Consider the following 27,720-nt stretch of genomic DNA (forward strand, 5'->3'; position numbering starts at 1 on the left):
CTTTTTTTTTACAGATGTGCCATGCATAATTGTACATCCTGGACAGAATGTACACATATGCATCGACACAAATATGAAAAATACCTTGTTTTGCTGGATGCACTCCCTGCCAGTCCACCACTGTCAGGATCATAGCAGCGGTCCCAACAGTTATACTGTAATACGGCGGGCAGGAGGCCGTTTACTCGATGGTCCTTATTGGGACCGCTTCGGCGGTCTGGCAGTCCGATCTCTAAACTCGAAATTAGGCCCTTAGTTTTGTACTCAATTACACAGATAAATACAAATAGAATTCAATCTACTTTCATGTCTATGTTAATTTTAAAAATAGAAAAAAAAAAGAAAATTGTTTTTCTTCTGAATTATTCTTACTACTGTAAATCATGCGTGCTAGGTCAGTAGCAGTGCAGACTAACAAGTAGGAGAGTTTAAAAAAGAAAAATAATTTCCTAATAAAGATTAAATAACTGCAGGAGTACAACTGTTGAAACTCTTCTACAATGCAAATGGTTTCAGACAACTCTATTGTAAATTACTAAAAACACTTTAGACATTCAAAGCATATGTGTTTGTGGGTTAAACAAACATGGAAATATACTCACTGAGCTTTATTTTATTCACCCTTATCATGGAAATGTCAAAAAAAGAAATACCATAAAACCTGGAGCCCTTTTCATGATAAAGATGTAGTAGGACTTTTGCCTGTGACATTAAAATGTAACTGAATGGCAAGCAAACTACAAACAAGCCATAGAAAAGGCAACAAGTCCAGCTTTAATACAATAATGCATATAAACAGCATTTCTATGTACCTCTTTTTGCATGTTTTAACACATTGAAGTGAGACATATTGGCTTTTCCAGTTAGTATTTATTTAGTTAACAAATAGAGGGCTAAAAGCAGCATTATGAAGAAATATGAAACTAAACATTCTCTAATTTCCCAATAAATTACAATCTCAACCTCTTAGGATATATATCTAAAACATATTGTTGAAGGTCTTGGTTATTTAAGAAGGAGTTGGAGTTCCTTGTGGCTGGGTCTTTCTGTGTTTGCCAGGAGCATTTAAAGTCACAGAGGAAGAGATTCTCATTTTCCATTAGTGGCTGGTTTGTCATGTCATCATGGCATTCTTCATCACATTTTGTTTCATCACCTGGTGGGTGATTTATAATTCAGAGTCCTCTGCAGTTTTGCATTTTAGGTCTAATAGTGTATTGGAAAGGGAGGTGTTATGAAATAAGGTATTTGCTCCACCCTGTCCAGTTCTGTCCAGTCTTATGACCTCATATCCAAGGCATGAAGGACAAAAATGTGTAGGTTGCACCTTCTCCCTTTAAGTTTTTGACTCATTATTCTGCATTATGCCATTATTTATATCCTAAAATTCACCCCTATGCTTAACTCTATTTCAGCATTTGCAACCTTAATATCAATTTCAAAACTTAACCAAATCCTATATTAAGTGCTATTTTCTAGCACAAAATGCATCCTCATGTCTAAAGTGGATGGGACGTATTTCACGCAAAAAATAGCATGCTAAATGCCAAATTTACATTTCAAGTTATGCATAATTACATGTAACTTCATATAATTATGAAATTTTATTTAACTACACATACAAAAATTACACATATTTTGTGCAATCCTACTTCTTGGTATTGTGGGGGAATAATAAGAATTTTATAGTAGTCTAAAAATAGGTAATTAACTTTTTGATTGGTTGATTAGGCTATTCATTTTTTAATCTGTTAATTAATTTCCATATGCAAATTAGTTTTAAACAAATTGCATTTTTTTAAAATTATTTTAGTGGAATTCTTGTGTGTTTTTTCTATAGAAAACATATTTTTCTCCATATGTTTTGGTAAGATGGTGGGTTTGTAGGTGGTGACCATAAGAGGTATTATAAATGTAAGTTTTTAACATTTTGAATTAATGTACTTGTTCATTGGTTTATTAAATATGCAAAAAAATAATTGGGTAAAATGAATGAGTATTTGGTTAGTTCGTAAAAATGGTAAATATATTTCTAAATATTTGTCCTATTGGTTATTCGTAATTATATTTAGCTTTTGTTTAGTATGTGTTAACAATTATAATTATTTTTTACTTATTTATTTTTCATAGGTTGTTCAATTTGTGGGAAAGCATGTGGAAATGTTTTAAAGATATTTGTTATTATTTTAAATTGTTGTTGTTACTTATTAATGTTGTGATTTCAAATTGTATTTTCATTGACATATTTAAATAATTACCTAATTTATTATGTTTGATATGTTTATAGTGGTACTTTTGATTTTACTATATATATTTTAAAAAATATTACTTTTATTCTCATTATTTAGGTTTGGGAATAGTACATGTGATTCTTTAAGATCTTTTTCTACTTCTGGTCAGGTTGAACTGGAAATAGAACTTTTCATCTCTCCATAGTTAAATATTATCCCTACTGTTGCTTAGCTTGAAGTGTGAATACAAAATCTAAAATTACCAAAGTTCAACAGTCGTTGCTTAGGGCCTCATTACGACTTTGGCTGTCCCAAAAGCAGATCGCCAAAGCCTTGGGGAAGAGACAGCGGCTTCACCCCCTCTATCATTTTACAGTGTTTACACCAGGCTGACAGGCTGAAACATCGTATTACAACATTTCCTCTGGTCAGCCTGGTGGAAACAGTGCCACGGCATTGGCCTTGGCTCCCTTACGGGAGCTGAGGCCAATTCAGTCGCACAAAAGTACCCTCGGAATGAGCATTGTCTGCAGAGCAGACACTGCGCATTTCACAGGAGCTGGCAGGAGCACCCCTGGACTGCACAAGGCATGGGCAATGAAGGGGTCCCCCTGTGGCTCCGAGCACTGGCTTTTCCCCAGCCATTCTATGGTGGGGACCCCACCATGAAAAGGCTGGTGGAAAGTGGACTCGTAATCAGCACTGCGGTGATGAAATCAGCTTGGCAGTGGCTGAGCACGACTCTGACTGCCGCCACCCCATCGAGATTCATGATCCTGATGGTGGCGGTGGTCCCCTGTCGTAACCTAGTGGTCAGACCACCAAACTCGTAATGAGGCCCCTTAGTTTGGAATGGAAATAGTAAATATGACCTCTCCAAAAACCAACACTTTCCCTACTGTTGCTTATTTTGGAGAGGTGATAGTAAATCTGACCCCTCTAAAGTACAATATTGTCTTTGCTTTTACTTACATTGGAGGGGGAATCATGCACTTGACTCCTCCAAACTAAAACACTTTCCATACTGTTGCTTATAATGGAGTGGGAATAGTAAATTTGACCCTACCCTAGTTCAACAGTTTCTCTACTGTTGTTCAGGTTAATATGGGGATAGTATATCTTATCCCTTCAAAGTCCAACACTTTCATTACTGTTGTTTATAATGAAGTGGTAATAGTAGATAGGACACCATCAAAATTCAAAACTTACTCTATTGTTGCTTAGGTCAGAATTTGAGTACCATATTTTACTTTTTTCTCTGATTTGTGAGTTTTTTTATACCTTTTGTGATTTTAGAGTTACAATGGTATTTTTTAATTGTGTATTACATCAGGGTTTGAGCTATAAATATGGTTTCTATGTTCTCAACTCGTATGTATTTCTCCAAATATTTGTAGGGTTTTATTTATACTAGTAGTGATTATTTTATGTCTTATTAAGTGAATGTTTTACACGTGCTTTTTCCTTGTATTTTTCTTATTTGACCATTTATTGTTAAAGTACCTATTTAATTTACTTTTATATTTATAGTTAAGATTGCATATTTTGTGCTTTATTTTTTTATAAATGTTACTTCAATAGATTTACATTTAACTTATATAGCTTAATAATTATAATTTACCATTTTAACATTGTTGCTTGTTTTTGTTTGTATAATTTATGCTAAGTAATTGTTTTCATTACTCCAGGTATATATTTAATTACATTGTCTATTAATTTTAGTTTATATTTATTTTTATTTATATTTTATTTTAAGTTAATCAATTCTTTTATTTTTTAATTCATTCAATTTTTTGGATGTTTGATAAATACCAACAAAGGTTAAAGTAAGGTAATAGTTACGTGAAAATTTCAGTGACAATGTAATCTTGTCAACACAAAAACACTACAGTTGATTAGTTATAGTTATCTCCAGTAACTATAACTTATGTCTTAAGGTAATTATAACTCACACTCTCGTCTTCTCATCTATGATGTTGTTTCAGATGTTGCAGTGATGTTATCAATATTGTCATAGAACATATCATGAGTGATGTAATATGTGCGGTAATCAGCTGAGAATGCCTAGGACAAGAGTTATAGTTACCTTAGGGCATAAGTTAGACTTACTAGAGATAACTTTAACTGGTGAATTGCAGTGGTTTTTCAAGTTTAAAATGTTATGTCACTGAAATTTATAGCTACCTATAACGTCACTTTAACCTTTGTATTTTTCAGTGAATGTCTAGGGTTTTTTAAAGTAAAGTAACATTACCATATGTAAAAGCCAACCCCTACCGTACACGGCAGGGAGTTGCTCTCAGGACCTGGCTTGTGGGCAATCCCCCCATTGGCATCCCACCGTGGGCAGTATGAGGATGACTGCAGCGCCTGTCCTGTGAGCAGCCATCTCTACACCATGCATGGCCTTCTGGCATGCGCAGCATGCAGTTGGTCTCAGAGTACGTCACCTCACTCAGGCAGACTTAGTAAGAATAAGAGTTACAACAGCAAATATAAAATGTGAGCCTAGTGGATTTATCGAGGGGCGAGTATATCAATATATATATAAAGCAGGTCTGTCATCTTTCTCCAAAAATCAGCAATATTTTTATTGAAAGGTATATTTCAATATTCACACAATGCAATGTTTATTAAAATTGCTTATTATAAAAATGTGGAATAAAGTTTTAATTAAAAATATGTCTGTGACTCTTTAGGTTTACAATTATAAGAGGGCCTTGCACTCCAGCTGAAGGGCATAGAGCTCTACCTGGGAGTGCTTTAAAAAAAATAGGGCACGTTCTCCTGGGGTCATGGATTTAATGACCCAGGAGACTTATGGGCAGATTTATGGAAAGTGGCGCTGCACCGAGTGCGGCGCCACTTTCCCTGAGCCCCTTAGCACCCCCCTACTACCACAATGTGTGCACCGTATTTAAAATATGGTGCACCACGGCGCAGGGTAGGGGGCAGTAGCTTCATTTCTTATGGTGCTATTGATGTACTGTGCAGGAGTGGCGCCATAATATTGGCGCTACTCCTGCAGAGTACATACGGCCTTATTCTAAAAAATGGAAGCCCCCTTTTAACGCCTGCTCATGAGTAGGCATAGAAGTGCTGTAAACAATGGCGCAAGGAAATCTCATAGATTTCCTTACACCATTTTTCTGGCTCCCTTGACAGGGAACGCCCCCTTTGCATACACTATGCCTGGCACAGGCATAATGTAGTGCAAAGGGTTACAGAGTGGTGCAATGCATGTATTGCACCACCTTGTAAATACGGCGTGCAGATTTCGGCCTCGTTGGGCCACTTTAACGTAAAAAATAAGGACGCTAATGTAGCACAAGGGGGTGCTAGGGCATTATAAAGATGCCCACACTGTTTCTTTTAATGTTGCTGGGGGCTGCTGGACCCCATTTTAAAGAAAATTACCTTGGGTGTCCTGGTGCACCAGTGCTCCCGAAACCCCAAGCAGCACCATACTAGGTGCTGGTGGAAGTCGGCACTAAGTATTTGCTCCTGCCCATGCTGGAGCAGTATTTTTATACTGTTCCACTCCAACCAGCCAAGAGCAAAGTGGAGTTCCTTGCTTGGGACAGTGCAGGCAAGATAAGTCCACAATCTTCTGGGCAGGACATCCACTGAGGCATATAAACCACGGGGAGGGAGGCGCATTGCCTCACTCTCCTTTTTGTTGTTTCTTTGGTCCCAGGGATGGAATCTCCTGGGCCCAGCAGAGGCTTGGGGAGTTGTGCCACTTTTTTGTCATATGGGCTTAGTGGCTCATGGTTAGGGACCACATACCACCTTCTCCTCTAATGAACAGTTTGCTCTTGGGGAATACGTCCCCAGGGTCCTTCTGTGGCTCAGAAAGAGGGGGCTACATGCCCCCACCCCTTAGAACTGCATTTGACCCCAAAGAATGTAATCCCCAGGGACCTGAGTGGCTTGGATTAGGAGGATCCACTTAAGCTGTCCTCCCCAGGACTGGCGTCAAATGTATTAGATTGAAAATGCCAGCAGGAGTTTTCCACTTTTAAAAAAAAGTAGTGATCCTGCTAAAGTCCTGCAGGACTTTTCCATTTTTTTTTTTTGCCCCCTCCTTCTAGGCCCCCCCTCCAAGGGCTGGAAGTGCAGGGTACCCCTACCCTGCCCCCTTATATTATTTTTATCATTTAAACTCAGGAAATCTTTTTTCATGTTGTAGGCAGCCATCAGAATGCTCGCTCCTGTGGAGGCACAAGGGAAAATGCCCCTCTGGGCCTATCAGAATGTTTTTTTTTAAAACAAATTGGGTTTGAGGGACTTTTGGGAGAGTCCCTCGAACCCATCCATCCATCCAGATATGCAAATTATTTTTTGATCTAATATCTCAAAAACTACTAAGCGGATTTACACCAAAACACAAAATGCATACTTTTCGGAGAAAAATCTAGCTTCCTGATGAATTTGGTGAAATTCCATTTAGCAGTTTTACGAAAGTGCTGCCTGAAAAAAAAAGTCCATGGAAAATGCATGAGGAAATCTGGTTTAGGGACCTTCCATTTTTCTCAGCCCCCACTTGACCAGAACATTCCATGAAGGAGCTGAGGTAAATAAAAACATTTTTTTAGAAAGTTTCATGAAGATTCGTCAAACGGCACCAAAGTTTTTAACAAACCCCAAAAAAACTTCCGATGGAAACGTGGACTAAGAGCCTCATTACGAGTTTGGCAGGCGGTCCGCAAGACCGCCATGTTGGGGCTCCTGAAAAGACTGCCCTATTACGAGTTACACAGGCAGGACCTCTGAACTCCAAGCAAAAATGGAAGACCACCTGTCCTGTCAGCCCCGTAACAAACCATTGAGGTTTTTACAAGCACGCAGTCACTGTAGTGGTCCCTTCACGGTGGTCAGCCAATGGTGGTCCGAACCACGGCGGTTCACGGTCTGCAGAGTAAAGAAAACTGCACATTGGATGATTTGTTTGAAGTAACACAGCTGACACACATTGACAGAGTGGACACACCTGCAAAGAACACTAAAAACGCACCCCTACACAGACCACAATCCTTTGCATCTCCAATGCAAGACCAACAACACACAGCATCATTTTCCCATCTGTCCGTGTCCTAGGCCCCACCATCCTTTTTTTAACCCTCCCACAGAACACCCTGCACACACTTTGTCCATTCATGACCTTTTGCACTTCCCCTGTTTGGTAAGTCACTGTCACCCTCTTTTTTTTGTTTTTTTTAGTTCTCTACCATGTCGTGTTCCAAAAACCCATGTTTTTCAGAGGTTGAGTTAAAAGTCATGGTGGGTGAAATCATTAGAGTGGAGCCACAGTTGTTTGGAGCACAAGACCAGCAAACTCCTCTCAGTAGGAAAATTAAAATGTGGGACAGGATAGTCGACAGAGTGAATGCTGTAGACACCACCCTGCGCACAACTGAGGACACTAGAAACAATTGAAATGACCTTAGGGGAAAGGTCCATTCCCTGGTCTCCAGGTACCATCTGCAGGCCAAGAAGACTGGCCCTACTACATCTCTTTCCCTGGGAGGAGAAGGTCTTGTCCATCCTGCATCATAAAGGCCTGACAGGAATACGTGGGGGAGTTGAATCTGGTAAGTCACAACTCAAAAAATGTCACAAAAATGCCATGTCATGCATGATCAGAGCTCACCTTTTGCCACTGTCTTGTTCATATACCACACCAACGTTCAATACCCAGAGTATCTGAGTGTTCACACTGTTGATCTGTATTGTTGGACCCAACATGACAGCCACTAAGGTCCATCACATGTCATTGGTACAAATGGGGCCGGTAAGTGTTACAATATACAACAACAATACCAGAACCCATGATATGTCTCAACAGGTAAATGTATGCCAAAACCGTAACTGCAGTCTGCATACAGATATGTAATACCCAACATTTGTATAATGTGTATAGTAGAGAGAGTGACCTAACTGCGACTCTCAGCAAGCACTGTTTCTATTACTCCAAACACCACACCAGTGTGCATGTGACCAAATACACCTGTGTTTCAACTCACAAATGACCTTTAATCACCTGGGGGGAACCCATTGGTATAGTGTGTGTAGGAGAGGGAGTGACCTGACTACAGCTCCTAGGACCCCCTGTTTCACCCACTCCAAACACCAGACCAGTGTTTACTTGTCCGGATACCCCTGTATATCAACTCTTAATTGAAGTCATCTCATCTGGGGGGAAGAACAATAGTAGGGTTTGTGAAGTAGAGGGACTGACCTGACAACAACTAGAAGGAGCCCCTGATTCACCAACTCCAAACACCAGGCCTGTATTCACTTGTCCAGATATCTCTGTTTGATAACTCTCAAATGTAATAAACTCACCTGGGGGGATAACATTGGTACAGTGTGTGTAGGAGAGGGAGTGAGCTGACTACAGCTCCCAGGAACCCCTGTTTCATCAACTCCAAACACCAGGCCAGTCGTCCCTTGTCCAGAGACCCCTGTTTGTCAACTCCTAATTGAAGTCAACTCACCTGGGCGGGGAACATTGGTAGAGTGTGTGAAGTAAAGGGACTGACCTGACTGCAGCCCCCAGTATGCCCTGTTTCTGTAACCCCAAACACCAAACCAGTGTGCCTGTGACCAAGTATACCTGTGTATAAACTCACAAATGAAGTTTACTCACCTCGGGCAACATTGTAATAGCATGTGTAGTACAGAGAGTGACCTAACTGCAACTCCCTCCAGGCACAGTTTCTGTAACTCCAAACACCAGACCAGTATGCCTTTGACAAAATACTTCTGTGTATTAACTAACAAATGAAATTTACTCACCAGGGGGGATACCATTTGTCTACTGTGTGAAGTACGGGAATGAGCTGACTACAGCTCCCAATAGGCCGTTTCTGCAACACTAGTGTGCCAGTGGCGAAATACACCTGTGTATTAACTCACAAATGAAGTTTACTTATTTGGAAAATACCACTTGCCTACTGTGTGTAGTAAAAGGAGTGAGCTGACTACAGCTCCCAAAAGGCCCTGTTTCTGCAATTCCAAACACCAGACCAGTGTGCCTGTGACCAAATACACCTGTGTGTCAACTCACAAATTAAGTGTACTCGCCTGGGGGATACCATTTGTCTGCTGTGTTTAGTAGAGGGTATCAGAGCACTACAGTTCCCAATAGGCCCTGTTTCTCCAACTCCAAATACCAGACCAGTGTGCCTGTGATCAAATATACCGGTGTATGAACTCACAAATGAAGTTTACTCACCTGGGGGGAAAACATTTGTCTACTGTGTGAAGCAGAGAGACAAATCTGACTGCAAAGCCCAGTAGGCACTGTCACTCTTACTCCGACCACCAGCACAGTGGCCACTTCACCAAATACCCTTGTTTGTCAACTCTCAAATGAAGTATATTCACCTGGGTGTGATCAAGCACATATTATGCACAAATCAGAGACGTATCTGTCAACATAGCTTCATTGTGAATGGCAAACCCAGGATTAAACATTTGAGGACAGGAATGACACTTTACCCATCATGAATAACAAGTATTCTCAAGGTTCCTCACCAGATTGGTATTGGCAACAGATACATTCACACTGCACTGTGCGCATGATGTCTCCAATCACATAAACAACAACATCCTAGCTATGCCTGCGTCCCACTCAACTAGGTCTCAAAATAGGCAAAGCCATATCTTGCCTACCCACTGTCTTGCCTGCACTGGTGGCAAGAAGTTTATTTCCAGGCCATCCTCCAAAGTGCAAATGATCTGCACATCACATCAGCTGCTTGGGTCAAAACAAATTGGCAAACTTCCCAAATGTTAAGTCAAAAAAACCAATACTGTGGCTACTTCGCACAACTGGATTGAATGCAACTTAACTCTGAACAAGGTCTCTGCTTACTGTAACCCCAAACCATTGGAGGTAGATGTCACGATACAACCAGTAACCTTGTTTGTTTCACATCAACAGGTGGAGATACCGCTAAGCACAAAAAGGCCACAGACGATACTTCCACTACACCCTGGATGAAGCACCCAGTGAAGAAGACACTTCTGGACGTCTGGACATGGAGGACGGTACTGGCCAATCTAAGCAACATGGACAGAAGGCAACAGTGAGTATCACTGTTCCCACTATGTCACCTCCCAGCCCTGTTGCTTCAACATCACAGACAAACATTCGACCCTCCAATCTGTGTACCTAGCACAGTGTCTACCATCTTGTGCACCCCAGTCTTGGATCCTGAATTGCAGTGCAACACTTCCAACAATGATAGTCCAGGACCTAGTTGGAGAGGGCAGCCTGTGACAAGGGCACAGGCAAGTGGGGTCAGGTGTGTGGGAGGGTTGCTGTTGGCCAGCAGGGTGAGACCATTGGGGCTGCTGTCAGCCAGGACACCACCAGCCAGGTCTTGGGGGTCTTTCAGGCCAGGTCTTGACTGAACTCTGGGAAATCAAGCAGCTACCGAGGGACATCCATAGGGATATGTGTAAACAGTGGGAGGCCCGCAATATCAACATAGCCTCCGTAACAGGGGTGTAAAAACAGAATAACACCACCCTGAGCTGTACAACACCACTTTACTCCCTCCTTTGGTGCAGCAAACCAGACCCTTCTTCATCTGTGCCAGCCACTGGAAGGGAGGCCCTGCCAGGGAAACAAGCTACAGACACCCCTGCCTCTGTAGCAGGAGATCCCTCCCACCCATGCAAGCAGAGATGTCTAGTCAAAAATCCAGGAGGTGCAGGTGACAAGACACCCACTACTGCCAGTACTAACCTTCTTCCTTACGGACCTCCTTTGTGTGACACACATTCACTCTGTGGACTAATCCTGAACCACCTACCTATTCCAATAGGAAGTGTACTTTGGACTCCTAATGGGGTGGCATCTACTCCTTTGATTTCATTCATCATGACTTACCCCTTCACTTTTAATTTTTGTTTCTTTCAATCCAAAGTGTATTTTCTATATTGGCATGAAAATATATTCACCCATGCAAACTCATTGCCTGCTTGCTTTGACTTCTCATTTAGTTATGTAGAGATGCAAGACTGGTGAACCATACGATGAAGATACAAACTACTTTTGCAAGCAGAGGTATGTCACAGGTACACAGTAGACAGCTCAGGATTACAACCATTACACACCAACACATCAGTCCAAAGGCCCGATTATGATGCTGGCGGTCATGAGACCGCCAGCCTCACAGTGATTGTTGGACCGCCTCACTCCAGGCGGTCCGACCACCACATTACGACCCTGGCAGCGGATCGCTGTCCCTGCCAGGAACATGGTTCCTGATGGACTGACAGCGGTGGGAATCATGGTTAGCCATAGCGGCGGCTGCACTGCTCATGAGTCCAGTTTCTGCCAGCCTTTTCATGACGGGGACCCAGCCATGAAAAGGTTGGTAGAAACAAAGTGCAGGAGGACACAGGGGGCCACCTGTACTTCCCATGCCCATGGCATGGGCAGTGCAGGGGCCCCCCTGCCAGCACCCTCAGAATGCACACTGTCTCCTGTACAAACAATATGCTTTCCAAGAGTGCTGTAGTGCTATGGTATTGGCCTTGGCTCCCTGAAGGGTGCCAAGACCATTACCAAAGCACTGTTGCCACTGGTCTGACCGGCGGGAACATTATAATATGATGTTCCTGCCAATCAGCCTATGGTAACATCGGAATACGACTGGGGGAGAGGCAGCCAAGCTGACGGCAGCCTCCTCCCTGCAACTTTGGCAGTCGGTCCAACCACCAAAGCCATAATCGGGCCCCAAGTGACCGGTCAAACTAAACATTTTAATCAAGTGTTCAATACTTAGGGCGCGATTATGAGCTTGGCGGGAACACCCCTCCGCCAAACTCCCGATAGGGTGGTTGCCACCATGCTGGCTACCTCCCGCTGGCCCCATTAAAACTTTCCTGCTGGGCAGACCAGCGGAAACCAAGGTTTCCAAAGGTCAGCCCAGTGGGAAAGTGGCAGAAGCATTGTCGCCGGCTCGTAACCGAGCCAGCATCAGTGCTGCTGCCTGCAGGGGGCCCCAGCACCCTCATAATGCGCACAGCAGAGAGTGTGCGTTATGAAGGTGCTGGGCAGGGGGACCCCTGCACTGCCCATGCTAAGGGCGTGGCCAGTGCAGGGGCCCCCCGTAGCCCCCTGCACCTGTTCTCCGCCAGCCTTGTCATGGCAGAGAAACAGCAATAAAAGGCTGGCGGAAAACCAGGTTGTAATCAGCACGGCGGCGCTGAGTTCAGCGCCACCCTGGCGGATTCCAGTCTGCACCGCTATCAGCCCGTCAGAATCTCCAATCCTAGTGGAGACTGCAGTATGTGTACGGGGATGCCCACCAACCTCGTAATGTGGTGGTTGGACCGCCACAACTGCGGCAGTACAACAGCCACCGCAAGTATGGTGGTCCGAGGACTGCCACACTCATAACTAGGTCCTTAGGCTGACAATGTCTTGACTACTGGAAATCAAGAATATGTGACTCATACTGAGCAAATCTACACATCTGCAGGTACAGGTCCCCAGACCACAGAAGGAAGTCATTTGTCAGATAGTGTCCTGTAGTATAGGAAAACATAGAAGTGGTTGATGTAATCAGCTTAAGCCTTATCAGTACCACACCAATATAATCCAACATCACACAATCCAAGATACAGACAGATGGCAATACAACAGTCCCTGATCACAGGGCCATCCTAATCCAATGACCATGCATCTGGTGGTATGACACAAACATATGTCAGTGTTGTAGCACAGGCACTGTGACCTACAATGATGAAACACATCTACAGCTACATACAGTTCATACAGAAAATTATGTTAAGCCAATGTGAAGGGAAAATGACTTGGTCAAAAGCTAAGACTACATATATTATGACCACATGACTACACACATGATGCATCAGGCCGACAACAACACACACAACAAGTCCAATGGCCACTTCTGTACCTCCACCAAGCACTGTGCAAACAGTCTTGGTACAGGTTCATACATCCAAACTCTGCAACCTACTTTACCTGGTATAGACCATGTCCACCTGACATGTCAGAACAGCATCAGATGTCATAACTCTGAAATGACCGCAGGAAGATGTTAGGCTGAAAGTACCTGTACAAATGACAAAACAAGGAGTATAGGCTTAAAACCATACCTACCACACAAGTCACATAGCAAGCAACTGGAAAACAAAGTACTTTGTAAGGAAACTGACACAAACAGAGCAACATCATCAATGTGAAGATATGTCAAAAGCTATGTCATCAAGCAGCCTTTAGCTGAATATTGCTAAGTATCAGCTCCCTAGCTGTTTCCAAAATGCTCAACTCTACACATTCTGACAACTACAGTTCATTGTACAGTCACTGTCATAACATCACATGAAATACTTACACTCATGAAAAGTAGCTGTTGAAGAGATCTTCTCGCAACTCAGCTCCTTCTTCTTCACCACTGCCATCCTCACATGGCATTTCAGGAGTCTTACCTGGTGGCACTGTAGTCAACCCCTCCTCTGGGATGTATGGATGTTCCTCCCCAGGGTGAGGTTGTGGAGCATGCAGCATGCCACAGTGATCTGACCCACTTTCCCAGATGAGTAGAGGAGGGCCCCACCTGTCTGTCTAGGCACCTAAATCTGGCCTTCAGGAGCCCAAAAGCCAGCTCAACTGGTCGCAGTGTTCTTCCTTGGGCCTTATTGAAGCAAACTTCCCCTAGTGTAGTTGGATTCCTCACTAGTGTCAACAACCATGGATGGTTAGGATATGCAGTGTCTACTGTCAAAAATGGGACATAAGTGCAACAAGTCACTCACGTCATGATTGTCGCATCTGACATTGCACACACACAATCAGGAAAGATGGGACTTACCAACAAGCCAGGGCCTCTGTGGTCGCAGTTGTGAGATCAGCTGGGGTATGGTGCTGTTCTGCAATATAAATGAATCATGGACTGATCCAGGATAACGGGCACTGATATGTGAGATCTAGAGATCTGCCAAACAGACAACTTGCATGTTGATTCCATGGAAGCTGTGTCTGTTGTAATAGACTTGCTCAGTGGCCTGTAGTGACACCAAGCCAACATGCATGCACTCATTGGCCCCCGCCACATGTGGAAGTCGGGCAAAACCATAAAATCAGCCTTCACATTAGCTAAATCCTCATGTCGGGAAAATCTGATATAGCTATCAATATGTTTCATCATTGCTAAGAGGAAATTCTTCAACACCAGACTGAACATAGGTTGAGACATACCAGCAGATAGGGCCACTGTATGTTGGAAGGACCCTATGGCCAGGAAGTGCAAAACTAGCATGACTTGTACAATGGATAACTAATAGCTGGCATCAGACCTGGCTCCAATTGATGGCATAAGTACACCATTGTTTGCCTATCCAGGCTGTAGAACATAATTATATGCCTTTGCGCCATGGTCTGAAGGTCTGATACTGAACGGTAGACTGGAGGTTGTCATCTCCTCCCTCTCACAGGGTATCTATGTGTGACAAGACATGATTTGTAACATTAGTCAGTGTGTCTATAGTAACATAAATTATGCATACCAATAATATGGGACAAAGCATTTCTGACTGGATAGACATGACAACCAGTACACAGCACAGCTGGCAACTACATAAGGGGCACATGGTTGTCAACACCTGTCCATATCATGGACTTGGACAAAACTCAACTATCTGCCACACAATTGCCCCTCGAAATGTGTCTGTATAGTCCGCCTGCAGAAATGACAGTCGGCATGGTGTATCGAGCACCGCTGTCAATTGCCATCTGTGCGTTGCAACACACTGTTGGTTGTGTAGGAGGACCTACATGAAAAGACAGAATCAGGATGTTTGCAATACCAAAATATATTTTGGTAGGTGTCACACAGTTTACAAAGCCAAAAATATTATTTCATTCAGGGTGGCAGGCGGTCCCAACCCAGTGGACCCAGCCATAGGCTAAAATTGTTGCCTGTGGTGGTCGAGGACCAATGGCTGTGTCCGCCGATGGTCATGACCGCGGACGTGACCATCATATTGTGCAAATTCACTCACTTGACTCCTGACACTGCTGCCAGCAACACCTTCACAACCTGAGCTGCTGTGTGCTACTTATGGGAGAAATCATGCCATATCCAGCAAGTGATAGGACCCCTGCCTTCTCTCCAGAGGGGACGGAGAGGCTAGCTGATTAGGTCCTACCCCTGTATCAGAAGCTCTATGGCTTATCAGAAGAGCAGGTAAGAAACTCATAGGCACAATTGATTCTGTTTGACAACATCCTTTCCCTTCTCACAGGCTATAATGTGCCCATGTGTGCCAGTTCGTTTTTTTGTGTGCCTGTTGTTGCAGTCTATGTGGCATCAAAAGGATGTACATGATGCAGGTGTTGGTGGGCAGTAACATATGTTATGTTCAGTCAGATTGTGTTATGTGAGGTTTTTGGAGTCCTAGATCCTCCTTGTGTGGGTTGCACACAACTATCAATCAATACTTCAATAGCATGGCTTATCACCTGTGGGGTCTCAAGGTGCTGTTGCTCATTTGAATAGCCAGGTCTTGATGTCCATCCTGAATTGCTTCAGTGATGCGGTCTCTCTGAATTTGAGTGGCAGAGTGTTCCATGTCCGGGCTGCGAGGTAGGAGAAGGATCTTCCTCCTGCTGTGCTTTCCCTGATTCTGAGAATGGCTGCGTGATCATGCTGGGAAGAACAGAGTTGTCTGTTGGTGCATAGAAGGTGAGAAGGTGGTTGAGGTAGACCGGTCCTATGCTGTTTAGTGCCTTTGAGGGGTGTGTTAGAAGCGTGTAGGTGATGCATTTGTTGAGCGGGAGCCAGTGTAGGTCTTTGAGGTGGGAGGAGATGTGGCTGTGTCGGGAGGTGTCCAGGATGAGGCTGGCTGCTCTTTGTGATGCCGGCATAGAGTACATTGCCGTAGTCCAGTTTGCTACTGACTAGTGAGTCAGATCCACTTGAAAGGAGTCAAAGGGTATGGCAGTATGATGACAAGCCAGCATTGACTTGGCGGGTCATGGACACAGAGGAGTCCAGGATGATGCCCAGAACGTGTATGTAGTCGGTGGGAGTGGGGGTGTTTCCCAGGGCAGTAGGACACCAGGCGGAAGGGGTGAAGGTAAGAAGACTTTACTGCCATCCACTGCCATCTTTTGCTTTACGATGTTTATAAATGTTAGCTAACATGTATGTCCTTGACAGGATGAGCTGTGTATACATTCTGTCAGAGTCATTTGAGGATCTTGTAAGCAATGTGTATAGTACCAGAGATCTTTCACACCAGATCTGGCTTTGACAATCTGTAGTTTGGAAGGCATTTCCTGACTGACTCTGCCCTTCAGGTTGCCACACACACCACATGCCAAATTGCTGATGGCCATATGATGTACCGTCATGCATGGAAGTGATGGAAATGGAGTGACATGTAGGTTCTGTATGCTCAGCCTGCAGAGACCAGGCTTTGTCAAATGATTCTCCCAGTATGGGACATAGTCCAGGCTGTGTTATAGTCATTGTGGCAATGCAACTGTGGCACTGTGCACAGTTCCTGTCATGTGAGCAATATGAAACTCTAGTGGCAGCACTTGCCCTGAATGCCTCAGTCCATTGACTAGATTAGGAATGGGTTCTGAGGTAAAACCAGGAACTAGTCCGTACGTGCATTTTGCATTATTGTCAATGTGTTTCTTTAACTCATGACAGGTCCCTTACTCCCACAGCTCTGTTGGACCTTCACAGAAGTCATCTTTGTCCTGTACAGGCTTAGTGCACGGATGACAGTCCTACGGTGAAGACAGTGTGGTAATTCCTGGGAGACCATGAAATGTGACTCAGTAGCCTTTGTCACATTGCAGAAATTGTACAATGCATACCTTTGTATGTTGGATGCCAATTCTGTGGGATTAACACCTTTGTCCAAAGAAGTGTTCTGTGGTACAGGTACATACCCCAGAACCCTCACCCTGAACTGGCATGGGTCTGCATTTGGTAGGCCACATGTCCACACATGCACAAGGAAGACACTTTCTGTATCCACCGTGCAAGCCTCTTCAGTGTCACTCAAGTGTAAGGGTGAAGTTTGTAATATGGCAGTTGCCTGTAGGGACTGTATGCAGTGATTCAATCTCACAGACTGTTAATGTATTGGTACAGTCAGGCCTCAGGAGTTTACTCTTCAGAAGCTACCTGTGTGTAGTGTTTCATTGAGGCTCACATCACAGTACAGGGTGCTGGAGCATGGGGTCCTTGTTATGAGTAGGCTTGCTCATTGACTCTAGGCCACGAGCAAGGTAGTAGATACAAGAGTGAGTAGTCATGTCCCTGTACTTATTGGCTTGAGTGCCTTACACTTGTGGTGTGTCAACAAATTGAAATTTCTAGCTTGTTTTTCTTACATTTTGTGACTAAACCATTTATGCCAAAACTTGTGATTGTAATCTCTTGATTTGTCTCTTCCATCCATGCAGCTCAATGCCCATCAGAGGAAGGGGATATGAAGAAACCAGCTAGTGGAGTGCCCACTGTCGCAAGAGGTGGGAGGACTTGAGACACTGGGCCAAGAAGATTGTGGAGGTCCAGCTGGGGCTGTCCTCCAAACACAGGTGGGGTACACGTCGGACCATGTCTCTCCTAATGTCACGCATCCTGGTAATGGTGTACCCAGACCTTGATGGGCATTGGAGGGGAGCACAGCAGCCATATGGGGGTGAGTACAGGGCATATTCCTGCCTGTCACATTACCATGTTAATGTGTTGGGTTCTGACATCTCCCCCTGATGATTCGGGATGTGTCATGTGTGAAACAGTAGATGAGTGGTTGTTTGTGTAGCTATGTAATGTGGTGCATACTGATGTGCCGTGTGTATCGGCCCAGGGACCGAGGGCAAAACTGTGTAATATACGCAAAATATTTGCTCTCCGTGGACAACACATGGTTGTGCACATTGATCAATCAAGTACTGTTTGTTGTTGTACAGTGTTACAGGCCAAACTAAATTAAGTGATGGATCACTGTCCTCAGCCATGTGTCTGGTTAAATGAGTATACTGGCATCTGCCACACAGAGGCTACTTGTCTTCAGCATGTGATGGCTGCTGGCACCTCACTACTGTATGTAATGTGACAGAGTATACATTTATCTTTGGATGCTGCTACAGATCAATACCTTCACTTGTTAAGTGGGGAATGGGTGCGTCTTTGTACTTCTGAGTATCTGTCCATCTTCCATATAGTATTAAAGGAGTTTCTTGTAGGTGATTGTGTATTAAAGATCCCTTGGCTTAGACACATCAGAGATACATGCAAACTCCTTAAAATGGAGGTGTGGAGTGCTCCTCATAACCTGACCAAGGAAGTAAAAGAGCGTATAAAAAGGTGCTATTGGGAGAACATCCTGGTGCAAATTTGGGCGAAAAATCGAGGCAGTCGGACACTACAGTTTCTGGACCATAAATGTAGCCCCAAATTTGAGGCCTATATGTACAACGTAAATCCTCCCTATACCAAAACACTTTTTATTAAGTTCAGGTTAGGGATACTCCCGCTAAAGATATTTACTGCACGATGGAGAGTGGAGGATTGTATTTCAATATTTTGTCATTATTGCCAAATGTCCACAGAGTCACTTGCGCACTTTATGTTTTTTCTGCCGTAGATATTTGGCGCCTAGGAAGAAGTGGATTGCCCCGCTATGTAGGTCAATGGGGATAAGGGAATGGAATACAGCTTTACATATCTTGACAACTGATACAAATGACAAAATAGTTTTTTCAGTTGCGAGATATTTGCAAAGCGCATGGGCTATAAGAACCAGAGAATTGCTATAATTGTGTGTTTTAACATATTGGTTTTAGATTTTATCTATTTAACATAACAAGTCGTTAACTGACTGGAGTTAAGATATAATAGCCCATCACATCATATACCTAATACCTTAGGATATTAAAATGTTAAGAACAATGTCTGTTTTGCACTGGTTTTACAAAAAGTGATTTTATAATTTATTCAGGGTTTTAAATGTATAATGTGGTATTTCTTACTGATTTCCATTTATAACGGATATGCTGCTCAATTATGATATGATGTCTTATTGCTTACTTTTATGGCTTCCAGCCGAAATAAAGTATAATTTGATTTGAAGTGGGGAATGTTCATGGTCATGATTTGTTTGCCATCATTGTTGCCAGCATTCCTTGTGCCTACATGTTGGCATGTATCATTTTCTCTTTTGACAAAATTATAGTGCTGTTTCATGCATGGTCTACCTGTGTTCATAAAATGATTTTTGTGTTCCCTCACATATATGTGCATGCCAACCTGTGTTTGGAATAGGACATTTGCAATGGGAGTACATTTCATGTGGGGCCACAGACGGGACTAGGTTTTTTAGCCAAAATGTGCATTTCCAGGCCATTGATGTGGTATCATGTAGAAAAGTGCACTACACAAGTGTAATGGGGAAAGTTTTTTACCTGACTGTTGGCATGCATCATGGAATGTCTTGCAGTTATGTTGAAATCACATGTGTTTGAGTACAACCATTCATCCTATGGGTTTGCATGACCAATATGGAGACAGTGCTGTAGCTTTCCATTGGGCAACATGTTAAGGCCTTCCTACAGGTACTTAAAAATCTTTATGTGTCTCCCACACACAAAGGACTAATGGCTTCTGCTGATGCAATCAGAGTATTTAATTGTAACAGGTGCAAGACATTAGTGGTGATTTCCACGGGGCCTGCTGATTCATTGTGTTGTGTTTTTCAGGGACATATCTCCTTGAAAATGTGCACATGATGTCTACAGTTTTCATTTCCATGCCAAATGTGTGGCCTATCAGAGCAACATTGGTACTACCTCCATGACCCCACTGGGACCAATTTCACTTGGTGAAGTGTTCATTGTGGATATGTTTCCAGTGTGACATGAGTATTTCCATGTCACCTTCTCCAGGCTACTGTACTGTTGTCAGCAACATGGCATGTTCTGGGAGCATCATTTCTTATTGTTGTGGTATTGTGTATGTGATAAATAAATGACTGGATGACCTTGTGTGGGGTTTGTGGGAATGGTGTTGGCATTGGCCTACTATTGCATGACAACAGGTAAGTAATGGATGCTCCATGAGGCAAAGCATTGAAGGTGCTGTGGTCTCCTACTTGTTCAATGGTTACTGTGATTGCACAACTTCACAATGAAATTGTAGTTGTCTGAGATCCTGATTTTGCTTTAGGCAACTGTTGACAGTTTATATGGCATGCATATGGCATGATAAATGTATGGGCCACTTAGGTGGAGTCTGTTGTAGGGACATACTTGACATCATGGTAATGTTTGCTAACCAGACCATGATCAGGGACATGTGGTGGCCCTATTTCTCTTTGTATTTTCAGCATCAGCCCAGACAAGCGTAGAAGGCAGGGCACAGCCAAGTGGGGAAGCATCTGGCACAGGACCATGGGTCAAGACACCACCATCACAGAGTGACCCAATGGCCTGGAGGCTGAGGGGAGTGTCATGGAGGAGACTGGGTCTACATCCACACCATCAGATATTTTCCTGCAGTTTCCACTCCCTAGTGGTGGCAGATCCATTGGGATAAACTACAGTACCATCTTTCTCCACCACCCCCAGCTCTATCGCCACCCTCCCTGTTGCTCCCCACTCAGTTGGATGTGCCAGCTCACCCAAGAGAGTGAGTGTCTCCTTTGCTGCAGGCACCTCTGCCCACACTCCCCCTGCTGCCCTGAGAGAGGAGGCTATTGGCCTCCTGAGAAGGATCTCTGTGGGTCAGACTGCCATTGTGAATGCCATCCAGGGATTGGCCTGCCAACTTCAGCAGACCAATGCTATCCTATAAGGCATTCATAGTGCCATGACTGACCTACAGAGATCTTTTCAGGCTCTGGCCTGCTCACAGACGGCAGCCACTCACCCCCACCTTCTGCCCCGCCACCTCCCTCTTCCCAATCGAAATCCCCCATTCCCCTACCTAATCCCAAGCACACAGAAGGATCTCAAACACAATTGCAGCACACATAAACACCACAAAACATACTGGCACACAAGCACTCAACATACACTCACACACACAACATCATCCACCACCTCCCCAGACACCCCCACTACCCTCACCGGCCCATACACCACATCAAGCATACCAACAGGCACAACCACAACGGTCAGAGATACATCCACCACACCCACCATACCCGCAGACACTGCCCCAAAAGACACGCAGACATCCACCAGACCCACCATGCCTGCAGACACCACGCCAACAGACACACAGAGATCCACCACAGCCACCATACCTGCAGATACCACGCCAACAGACACACACGTCCACCAATACAAGCATACCTGCAGAGACTACCCCAGCAGCCACACACACATCCAACACTCCTTCACCCAGCACCTCCACCTCCACCTCCACCTCCACCTCCCAGCCCAAGATATGCAAACACCCACAGTCACACATGCAACACACACCACCCAAATAGAAGCATACCTCACACACGCACACACACCCCCAAGACATCAACACTGACACACCAGACAACCACTCCCTCAACCTCTAAATCTCCAACCCCTTCTGATGACCGTCCCCGTGTTCATTGAAGAATACTGGACTGGCCAATGGCCTTGAACATGTTGCCTCTGATTGGTAATAAACACAAGCAGTTCTTATTTTGGGTACACATTTGTCCTGTTATTCCTTTTCTACTTTTATGTTGTTCCTGAGCAACTTATGTTGTCTGCCTACAGATGCGTGTGATTCAGCCCGCTTGCTGATTCATTTGCTGTTGTTTGCAAAATCTGACTTTGAGGGCAGTGCTGATGTACCCCAAGACAAAAATAGATGCTGACTGTATGGATATGCGTATGTTAATGAAATTGTGGTGTCATTGCACTGTGTTCTGTTTGGTATGGTAAGTATTTCATCTTGTGTTGACTAATGTCAGCATGTATGGTGTTGAGATTGTCCCCCTGATATGGATAGTACATTTGTTTCATTTGTGGTAGCTTGAGATTTGCTTGTGCAGACATGAAGAATGTTCATTTGTGCTAGTTTCCTTAGCATTTGATTGTGTATGTGTCCATTTTGCTGTGTGTACCTTGCAGCTACTTAATCTAGATGTCTGGCCCATGCTGTTGCAGTTGCATGTGGTTTCTTGACTTGCACTTCCATGTTGTACTTCCAGATGTACATGTCATTTGGCACTAGTACTGTTTGACCCTGAGATACCAGGAGGGCCAGTTTCTATGCAAATGCTGTTTTAGGGGCATTTGCAAAGTGTACTGTGTTCCAGTGCAACATCCTTCCCTGAGTGCTCCTGAGCCACCATCCATATGGTGCAGGAATTGTTTGCAAAGTGAGCTTTGTATATTTGTCTCTCTGTGTATTGTACCCCATTGTCCTTCCATTGTGTTGCAATATGGGTGATGTGTGGGTCCATTGCAAGGATGTTTAATGGGAGTGGTGTTTATGTTTTATGACACATCCATACATATGTGTGCTGAATGTGACTGCAAGCAATGGCATGTGAGGGATGTGAGGTGTCAGCTGTATTTGTAGTTCTGACGTTGTGTATAGTTGGTGTTGTGTGACACAATGTTGTGTACTCTTCACTTTCCCTATGTCTGAGATGGTCAGACGTGTGTTTTTGTTGAGTGTTGCATTGCAGGGTGTGTGACTTGCCCACAGGGGATGTTTTGTGGATGTGCATGTGTCCTTCTTCGTGAATTTGTCAGTTGCATCCATGGCGGCGTGTATTTTGGGATCCTTTGATGACCAGCAGCAGCGGCAGGACATGTGCGATGGGCTGCATGGCGACACTGGACGAGTAAGGCTGCTTACAGGGGAGTTGCTCCCTTTATGCTCTCTGTTTCCACCTGCTGGGATGTAGTGTTTGGACTGCCACGGTCACACTGGTGGTGTTCAATCCCACAATGTGTCAGCAGAAATACAGGCTCTGCTGGCCTGATTGTGCTGCCTTGCGGCCATAGTGGTCTCTGTTGCCTGGCGGTGCCAGCGGGACAGTTGGTGGTCGGACCGCCACTGTGGCAGCGCATGGACTGCCAAACTCGTAATGAGACCCTGTAGCCTAAAGGATCTTTTATTTTTATAGAAATACAGGCTCTGCCGGCCTGATTGTGCTGCCTTGCGGCCGTAGTGGTCTCTGTTGCCTGGCGGTGCCAGCGGGACAGTTGGTGGTCGGACCGCCACTGTGGCAGCGCATGGACTGCCAAACTCGTAATGAGACCCTGTAGCCTAAAGGATCTTTTATTTTTATATATATCACCTACTGGTGGTCAACAGTATAGTTATAGTTAGGACTATATTTCCATAGAAAAAGCATTTTGCGGCTTGCCTATATCTGTGCCACTGTTTGACGAATTTTCACAACATTTTCCAAAAAAACACAACTACAGCCCGAACTGCTAGACAGAAGTACACCAAATTTAGAAAAAGCTTAGCTGTTGGTATGCAGATTATGCTTTTGGTTATTTGGTGTAAATCCATTCAGTAGTTTAGAAGAAAGTAAGGAAAATCTAAATTTGTATATCTCTGGCCGCAAATAAATTGCAAATATTTGCGAATTTTTGCAAATGCGCTCTCAAATAGAAGCGCTTTAACTGGCTGGCCACAACCTGACTAGAAAGTTGCATTTTATGTTATGGGAGAGGGTCTCCCAGGGCCGAAAACAGAAATGATAAGTGGTATAATGGGTCAGGGGGGAGTTACCCTGACCCCAGGGGTGTTATAGAGTTTTTTTTAGGGTCAAATTATAGGTTTAACCTCTTCGCTACCAGGCCTTTTCCCCCTCAGGTGCCAAGCCTTTTTTTGGCTATTTGGGGCAGGCCGCACTTAGGCCCTCATAACTTTTTGTCCACATAAGCTACCTATGACAAATTTGCGTACTTTTTTTCCAACATCCTAGGGATTCTAGAGCTACCCAGACTTTGTGGGTTCCCCTGAAGGAGACCAATAAATTAGCCAAAATATAGCAATAATTTCATTTTTTTTTAAACGTTGGTAAAAAGGGCTGCAGAAGAAGGCTTGTGGTTTTTAACCTGAAATTGGCATCAACAAAGGGTTTGTAGTGCTAAAATCACCAGCTTCCCAGATTTCAGGAACAGGCAGACTTGAATCAGAAAACCCAATTTTGGCATTTTACTGGGACATAACCCATTTTTACGATTTTTTGTGCTTTCAGCCTCCTTCCAGTCAGTGACAGAAATGGGTGTGAAACCAATGCTGGATCCCAGAAACCTAAACATTTCTGAAAAGTAGACAAAATTCTAGAATGGGTAATTTGTGTAGATCCCACAAGGGTTTCCTACAGAAAATAACAACTGAAATAAAAAAAATATTGAAATTGAGGTGAAAAAAACAGCCATTTTTCTCTACGTTTTACTCTGTAACATTTTCCTGCGATGTCAGATTTTTTAAAGCATTATACCGTTACGCCTGCTGGACTCTTCTGGTTGTGGGGATTTATAGGGCTTGTAGTTTCATCAAGAACCCTAGGTACCCAGAGCCAATAAATGAGCTGCACCTTGCAGTGGGTTTTCATTCTATACCTATGCTGAAATATAAAGAGTCAAAAATAGGTATCAAGAAAACCTTTGTATTTCCAAAATGGGCACAAGATAAGGTGTTGAGGAGCAGTGGCTATTTGCACATCTCTGAATTCTGGGGTGCCCATACTAGCATGTGAATTACAGGGCATTTCTCAAATAGATGTCTTTTTTACACACTGTCTTATATTTGGGAGGAAAAAATGTAGAGAAAGACAAGGGGCAATAACACTTGTTTTGCTATTCTATGTTCCCCCAAGTCTCCCGATAAAAATGGAAACTCACTTGTGTGGGTAGGCCTAGTGCCCGCGACAGGAAATGCCCCAAAACACAAAGTGGACACATCACAGTTTCTCAAAGAAAACAAGATGGGGTGACTTGTGGGGCTCTCGCAAGGTTTTGTTACCCATAATCCTTTGCAAACCTCAAAATGTGGTTAAAAAATACTTTTTCCTCACATTTCGGTGATAGAAAGTTCTGGAATATGAGAGGAGCCACAAATTTCCTTACACCCAGTGTTCCCCCAAGTCTCCCGATAACAATGGTACCTCACTTGTGTGGGTAGGCCTAGTGCCCGCAACAGAAAATGACCCAAAACACAAAGTGGACACATCACATTTTCTCAAAGAAAACAGAGGTGTTTTTTGCAAAGTGCCTACCTGTGGATTTTGGCCTCTAGCTCAGCCGCCACCTAGGGAAACCTACCAAACCTGTGCATTTTTGAAAACGAGAGACCTAGGGGAATCCAAGACAGGGTGACTTGTCGGGCTCTCACCAGGTTCTCTTACCCAGATTCCTTTGCAAACCTCAAAAACACTTTTTCCTCACATTTCGGTGACAGAAAGTTCTGGAGCTTGAGAGGAGCCACAAAATTCCTTCCACCCAGCTTTCCCCCATGGTACCTCACTTGTGTGGGTAGGCCTTGTGCTCGCAGCAGGAAATGTCCCAAAACACTATCTGGACACATCAAAATTATCAAATAGTAAACTACCTGTTTTTGCGGCGGGCACCTGCGTTTTTGGTCCTGGGCTCAGCAGCCATCTAGGGAAACCTACCACACCCAGACATTTCTGAAAACTAGACACCCGTGGGAGTCACGGGAGGTGTGACATGCGTGGATCCCCCAATATTTTCTTACTCAGAATCCTCAGCAAACCCCAAATTTAGCAAAATAAATCACATTTTCCCACATTTCTGTGTGGGATCACTGCACCGGGACAAATTTCCTACCACTCAACGTTCCCCTCAGTCTCCCGGTAAAAATGATACCTCACTTATATAGGTGGGCCAAGTGTTTGTGACAGGGAAGAGCCAAAAACACATCAAAATTGAGGGGGAACCAAAGTGGGTCCAAACGGGCAGTTTGAAAATAAAAATTTTTAGGCTGACAAGTGCAGTAGAAGTGTTATCGGTATAGAGGAGACAATGCTGGGTGGTAGGAATTTTGTGGATTACTGCAGATTCCGGAAGGTTCCATCACGAAAATGTCGGACAAATGTGTGCCTTCAGGAAAAGTTACAGGTTTGCAGGGCATTGTGGGTAAGGAAATGGTGTGGGGTGCATGTGAAGCACACCACCCTGGAATCAACTAGATGTTTAGTTTTCAGATGTGTCTAGGTCTTGTGAATTTTTCTACATGGCAGCGTCCCAAGGTAAAAAAAAGTGCAGCCCTCACCATTCCAAGTGGGACGATTTTGAGAGTTACCAAGCTCTCATGGCCCAAATGTGAAACAAAAAACAAAAATAATCAAATGTCCTCTTGCTTGCCATGGGATAAGATGTTTTAGTGTGCGGGGAGAGCTGAAAGACTGTTAGCCCCTTCAGTTCGGGTGGGGGCATAACCAGGCCCATACTGGTTGGTAGCCACCACCCCACTATTTTCTTTATTTTTTTTTATTCCCTGGCATCTAGTAGACTTTCTATCTCCCCGGGGTGTGGATCGGGGGTAATTGCCCAATATGCCCACTGGTGGGCAGAACGACTTTGGCCCCATTTATTTGGGATGGGGGTATGGCCAAAACCCCAACCTCTTATTTTGAAAAAAATATCTTCCCTGGTCTCTGGTGGGCTTTCTGCCCCCTTGGTGGCAGATGGGACTTCCAAAATAGGCCAATCTGCCCCAAGGGGGGTAGTTATGGCCAACAGTAATGTGCCCCCATGGGGAAAGACCCTGGCCATGGGGAAAGACCCTTGCCCAAGTGGCTGCCCCCTCCAAACAAAACACACACATACACACACACCAATCCATGGTGTCTAGAGGTTTCTGCCCCCTTTGGCCTAATTATGTCTACGGGGTCGCTCCCCATACATAAAAACATAAAGTAAATTAAAAAAATATATATATATCCTTGGTGTCTAGAGGTTTCTGCCCCCCAGGGGGCAGATCCGCCTAATTATATTAGGCCGATCTGCCTCCGGGGGGGGCAGAAAAGGCCTAACAATATTTTGCCCCCCCAACCCCCCAGGGAGTGGCCCTTGTGTGTTAGTAAAAAAAAAATCCCTGGTGTCTTGTGGTTTCTAATTTTGTTAGGCCGATCTGCCCGCAGGGAAGGTAGAAATGGCCTAATAATAATTCCCCCCCCCCCCGGAGTGACCCTTGCCCAAGGGGTTGCTCCCCAAACATACAAAAAAAAAACAATAAATACAATTTTCCCTGATGTCTAGTGGATTTCTGCCCCACATGGGGGGCAGAAATAGCAAAGAAATAAATTGCCCCCGAGGAGCGGCCCTTGCCTACGGGGCTGCCCCCCTTATTGGAAATAAGACAAAAATATATATTCCCCGGTGTCTAGTGGCATTTCTGCTGCCCGATCGCATCGAAATGCTCAGAGAGACATGAAAGGAGAAGAAAGCCCCCCTCCACATGATCGGAGGAGAAATGCTTTTGCATTTCTCCTT

General features: G+C 44.1%; 1 protein-coding gene across 1 annotated transcript in view; it reads right to left on the reverse strand.

Annotated features, from left to right (window-relative positions):
* LOC138292728 (cytochrome P450 2D15-like) overlaps positions 1-27,720 on the reverse strand; it is a 214,649-nt gene that overhangs the window by 20,772 nt on the left and 166,157 nt on the right. The gene's annotated exons all lie outside the window — the stretch shown is intronic.

Source organism: Pleurodeles waltl, chromosome 4_2 (genome assembly GCF_031143425.1).
Source record: "Pleurodeles waltl isolate 20211129_DDA chromosome 4_2, aPleWal1.hap1.20221129, whole genome shotgun sequence".
Lineage (NCBI taxonomy): Eukaryota > Metazoa > Chordata > Amphibia > Caudata > Salamandridae > Pleurodeles > Pleurodeles waltl.